Genomic DNA, 6281 nt, shown 5'->3' on the forward strand with positions numbered 1-6281 from the left:
TTGGGACCTCAACTGGATTAGTGTCACCTTTGGTTAAACCATCATGAGAACCACTTTATTTTTCTATTTTTAAACATGAACTAAAAATTATAAATATGGTTGCTCTCTCATGAATTTCAAGACTCAAAAGAACTTTGACTCTCATGACTTGTTCTTACAATATATAGAACACCAAACTTAATGTTTGGCTATATACTCCAAGAAACACATGTCAAAATGGCAATATGATCATCATTTTTTTTGAAAGGTATCTTACTGTGCCTGTAGGCACACCAAACTTAGAATTGGATCATATGCTTCACAATGTCATGGATAGTTGTCAAAATTGTCTATGAGAGCTTGAATTCATGTTAGAGCAACAATTATTATTCATACTGAAGCATTAAAAAAAAGGAAACTAAATCATGGGCTGCCCCCATGGAGTGCTTCTTTAGCGTCATAGCTCGACGGTTGGTTTACTGCTAGGGTGGATTGTAATGCCTCAAATCTTCTCCCCTCACAGTGAAGCCTTCTCCACTTAACTCCTTGATGATTTTTACATGTTCCAAAGAAAGGACCTTTTTGACTGTGAACACTTGGGGTAACTGAGATGGAAGTGTCGGAAGCTGTGTTGAGATTAATGGATGGTGGGCTGATATCACCTTGTTTCCAGGAAAAAGATCTGCTGTAGGGATTTTCTTATTTCTCCATCCTCTTGGTAATTTCTTCACAACTCTTTCCTCTTCTTCCAGTAGTACTCCATTGATCATTGTGTCAGGGGGTTCCTCGTTAGCTACTTTTCCCTACTCTTGTGGCTTCAGTTCTTTCTTGCGTTTTCTTGGTTGTTGTATCCCTTGAAATTCTTGCTTGTTCACCAAGGACTGTTTCAGTGGTTCAGTTGCTGATTCACTGTTGCTTTCCTTTGTGCACATGTTGCTGTGATCATCCTTCGGCTCTTTAGGGTCTGGCTCAAACTCAGATGTATATTTGAAAACATGGAAGGTGAGATGTTTATCATGTATTCTCAGGATTAACTCTCCTTGTTCCACATCTATCAGCGCTCTAGTAGTGGCTAGAAATGGTCTCCCCATAATAATGGGATGGAGGTAACTTTCCTCCATGTCCAGAACAACAAAGTCAGTGGGGAGGAAGTAATTTCCACTTTTACCAACACATTTTCGACTACTCCTTCGGCCTGCTTTTGAGTTTTATCAGCCAATTGTATGATTACGTCCGTGGATCTCAGCTCATTGATTTGCAACTTCTTCATAAGAGAAAGAGGCATCACATTTATGCTAGCTCCTAAATCACAAAATTCTCTGTCAATTTTTGTTTCTCCTATGGCACAGGGAATATGAAAGCTCCCTGGTTCTTTTTTCTTAAGGAATACGTCCTTCTTGATGAAGGCACTACATTCCTTATTCATTGTCACTATTTGTCCCCTTTTTAAGGTTCCTTTCTTGGTCAGTAGCTCTTTCATACACTTGATGTATGTAGGCATCTGTTGAAGAGTTTTGATAAAGGGAATATTGACACTGAGAGATGCAAACATATCTTGGAATCTTGAATACGACCTTCCTTTTTCACCTCCCCCGAATCTCTGAGGAAATGGTGCCCTTGGCACATATGGTTTCTAAATTTCCTTCCTTGTTGATTTTTTTTCTTTGTACAGATCCAGTTCCTTGTTTCTTTTTCTCCAAGTTGTCCTAGGAACTTCCTTGGCTATGCTCTGTTGGCTTGTTGGTATCTTCTTCCAGGATTTCTTCATTTCAAGGGTAACTGCCTTACACTCTTCCCATCTCATCTTCTTCATTTCCCCTCTTGGATTTTTCTCAGTGTCACTTGAAAAACTATCAGTGGACTTCAGAATTTGCTGTGAAAGATGTCCTACTTGAGATTCGAGATTCTTAATAATCTCTCCTCGACTTTTTATACTCCCTCTAACTTCTTCCTTGAATTTTTTTGTGTCTTCAGACTCTTTGTAAAGATTTGCAAGCATAGCTTCCATTTTGACCATTCTGTCCTCATCATGTGGTGATGGTTAGTTGGAATTGGGATGTTGAGGGTGGTTATTGTGGTTTTGGTATGGTGGCTGTGAATAAGTGTTTTGTGTGGTCTGGTATGGTCTTTGGTTGGAGTATTGGTGAGTAGAGTTGTGATACTAGTTTAGATTATGGGATTTGTGGTCTTGGCCTTGGTTTTGTTGGTTCTCCCACCCAAAGTTTGGGTGGTTCCTCCAACCAGAGTTATAAGTTTTAGAATAAGGATCATTAGCTTGCCTAGATGAATTTCCAAGGTAATTAGCTTCCTCCCAGTTAACTCCTTCTTCTGTTTCCAACTCTTCTTGAGATGATGGTCGAGTGTGGATAGCTATAGCCTGATTCTTCTCCATTTTCTTGGTCAAGTCAGCCAGTTGCTTGGTGATCATCTTATTCTGGGCCAGGATTGCATCCATATGGTTTAATTCCAAGACTCCCCTGTTGTTGCTTCTGTCTGAGGCATAAAAATACTCATTATCAGACATTGTCTCTATAACATCAATGGCTTATTCAATGGTCTTCTTCTTGTTAGGGGAACCTCCAAATGAGTGGTCTACAGCTTTCTTTGATTCACAATTCAACCCTCCATAAAAGATATGAAGTTGCACCCACTCATTAAACATATCAGGGGGGCATTTTCTTGTCAAATCTTTGAATCTCTCCCAGGCTTCATAAATAGTCTCACCATCCTGCTGTCTAAATGTCTGCACTTCAGTTCTCAGCCTGTTTACATTTTGTGGAGGATAGAACCTTGTCAAGAATCTATTCACTACATCTTCCCAAGTTCTCAAGCTTAACTTGGGAAATGATTCTAGCCATTTTGATGCTTTGTCCCTCAAAGAAAATGGAAAAAATAGCAATCTATAGGTGTCAGGATGAACACCATTAGACTTAACCGTGTCACATATCCTTTGAAATTTAGTGAGATGCTCATTAGGGTCCTCTTGGGCACTCCCTCCAAAAGAACAGTTGTTCTGGACTAGGGCTATGAGCTGAGGCTTCAATTCGAAATTGTTAGCTTGGATAGTTGGCTTTTGAATGCTGCTACCACAGTTTTCTTGGTTCGGATTGATGTATGATCCCAGAACTCTCCTTTCTTGTCCAGTAGGGTTGGCTGCACCTCTTCTGGCATGATTATTTACCTCTCCTTCATGATGGTTTTCCATATCATCCTCCATGGTTATATCCAAGTCTTCTTCCTTTTCTTCTGCACCAACAGCCCTCTTTCCTCTTGCTTCCCTTCTTAATCTCAAGACGGTTCTTTCCGATTCATTGTCAAAAGAGGTTGAAACCTCTCTTCTACCTGTCATACAAGTAGCACAACAAGCAGCAACCAGCAAGTGAAGGATTCACAATTAATGAAAAAGTGTGGTTAGCGCAATTGAGGCAATTAATCAAACAGTTAATGAGTTAGTGGGTTAGTTTTGCTAGAAAGTAAAGAAATAAGGTAAAATTAAATAAAAACAACTAAAAATTTCAAAGAACAAAAATGAACAACTGAAATTAAAATTCAATTAATCAAACAAAAAGAAAAGTGCTCAATCTAGTTATCCTCCAATTTAATAATTTTCAATACAAAACCAATCCCCGGCAACGGCGCCATAAACTTGATTCACTCGAAAATTGTCTCTCAACAATTTCCTACCGGCAAGTGTACCGGATTGTCGTCAAGTAAAAACTTACTGTAGAGTGAGGCCGAATCCCACAGGGATTAGTTGGTTGATCAATGTTAATTGGAGAATTGTGCTAGTTGAGCGAAATCAGATTTGGTTGAGAACTGCAGAAAGTAAATTTGGCGGGAAACTTAAATTGCAAGAAATTAAATGACAGAAATTAAATTATGGGAAATTAAATGACAGAAGCTTAAATTGCTAGAAATTAAATGGGAATGGGGAATTAAGCATGAAATTAAAGAACAGAATGTAAAAGAATGGGTAAGATCAGAGATAGGGGATTCATTGGGTTTTGGGAGATATTGAACAGTCCGGATCAAATCATTTTCATCTCTTCCTCAATCAATGCATTCATTGACATTGCTTGGCAATCTTAGATGATTGGATCCCAATGTCTTGGCTCACCAATCTCTCTAAGCATGAACAATTACCCAATGTCTTGATTTAATTGCTCATAGGAAGAGTTGAAGTTTGGTCAGTGACTATACCACACAAATTCATAGATCAAAGTATTTGTAGGATTACATGTCACTATATCCATAAATCTAATCCAATGTGAGAAAGCAATTCTAGCATGAATTCTTTATCCCTCTCTCAAGGATCCGAAGAATTCCAATTATGGATAGCTTCTCTCTCAAGACAACTATCCAATTGAATTAAGACCGAAAGCTTTCTAACAAAAATCAAGAGAAAAGAAAGAAGAAGAAGATGAAAACTACTATTGATCCATTGAATTACCATAGAGCTCCCTAACCCAATGAAAGGGGTTTAGTTGTTCATAGCTCTCAAAATAGAAATTGGAAATGAAAGATACATTGCTGAATTGAAAGAAATTGCAAAAAACTAAAAAATGAGCCGAAAAGTAAAAAATGGAGTAAAAGTTTTTTCTAACTTAAATTATGAGCTATTTATACACTTTCTTCCACTGATCTTCAATCTCTGAATTGGGATTTTGACCTTGATGGAATTGGGTTGAAATTGCTCCAATTGGCTTCCCTTGCTGTTGAGAAGAATTCTATTTGAATTGCAAACTTTTGGTGCTCAAGTTGGAGTCAACGTTTGATGGCCAACGTTGACTCAAACGCCCTTCCTAAAAACCAGATAAACTTGCTGTCATTGGCGTTTGACTCAACGTTGGAAGGCCAACGTTCTTCTACCCACGCGTACGCGTGGCTTGCGTGTTTGCGCCCTTGGGATCAAAATGCGTATCCACGCGTGCGCGTGCTGCACACGTGCGCGTGGATGCAAAAATCCCATTTCTAGTTTTCAAAACATGTAGAAGAGCGTTGGCCTCAACGTTGGACTGGCAACGTTCCTTCCAACGTTTGCCAATCCACGCGTGCGTTTGCTATACGCGTGCGTGTGGATTCTCAAAATTTAGGCCCACGCGTACGCATCATTGCACGTTTTCAAATTCAGACTTTGGAGATTACAATCGCGCACGTTGGCCACCGACATTGGAAGTAGCATTTGGGGTCCAACGTTATGCATCCACACGTATGTGTCAACTACCCGTGCGCATGGATTGCTAGAATTTCCAATCCACGCGTACGCATACAGCATGCGTGTGCGTCGCTATAGATTTTCAAATTTTCCAGAAAGCTCATTTATTCACAACGTTGGGGGTAACATTGGATTGCCAACGTTCCGTCCAACGTGGGCACCAGCAGATTATGCAGAACCTTACTTTGCTTCCTTCTCAACGTTTGAGGCGACGTTGGTGGTCCAACTTGGCCAACAACGTTGCTACTCCTTCATCTTCTCCATGCTCCTTCTTTAACTTCCTTCTATGCTCTCCTTCACCTATCATCAACCAACACATGCATCAAAGCTTTGCTAAAGTCATGAGAATTCTCATCGTTCTTAGCACACAAGTAATTATAGTATAATTCTCATGAAATTACATTAAATTAACCATAGTTAGATGAATTTAGGCATGCATGAATTTCTACCCCAATTGCTTACTTATTGCCTAAGAAAGTGTATAAAACCTATTAAAAACAAAGAAAAAGGCTAGTGAAACTAGCCTAAGATGCCCTGGCATCACGTTTAACGCCAGCTTGTTGCTCCCCAGAGGGCATTGAATGCCACTATGGCTCCTTCTCTGGCGTTCAACGCCAGCAAGGTTTCTGCTCCAGGGTGTTCTATTTCTAGCTCTGACTGTTTCTGTTTCTATTCTAACTACTACACATGATCACAAACATTAAAAACCAAGGGAAGACTCTAAAAATAAACTAAAATAAACTCAAATAAAAATAAACTCAAGAAATAAGAACAAAAATACTCTACTCACGGTTGGGTTGCCTCCCAACAAGCGCTTCTTTAAAATGTCATTAGCTTGACAGACAGCTCCTTTCAAGAAGGAAGATAGTCATAGAGGAATAAATCCTTACTCCTTACTGGGAGTGTCCTTCCTGTGCTCTCATGGATTAGCGTAAGATGCTCAAGAGACAGGATCTTGTTCACTGCATGATGCAAAGTTGGGCTTGCAGCAATATGCTGGTGTCCCTTTTTACCACTTCCCTCTTCCATGATAAATACCATGATGAAATAAGTGAACATTAATTACCATTTTCCACGGTAAAAAGCC

At 39.5% G+C, this 6281-nt stretch overlaps 1 non-coding gene across 1 annotated transcript; it reads left to right on the forward strand.

The window, feature by feature from the left end:
* The first annotated feature begins 2635 nt into the window (after positions 1-2635).
* LOC112780949 (small nucleolar RNA R71) lies at positions 2636-2743 on the forward strand. The gene has a single exon (XR_003191753.1). It is a non-coding gene; the product is annotated as a small nucleolar RNA R71 (small nucleolar RNA).
* Positions 2744-6281: the final 3538 nt, after the last annotated feature.

This window comes from Arachis hypogaea, chromosome 19, assembly GCF_003086295.3.
Source record: "Arachis hypogaea cultivar Tifrunner chromosome 19, arahy.Tifrunner.gnm2.J5K5, whole genome shotgun sequence".
NCBI lineage: Eukaryota > Viridiplantae > Streptophyta > Magnoliopsida > Fabales > Fabaceae > Arachis > Arachis hypogaea.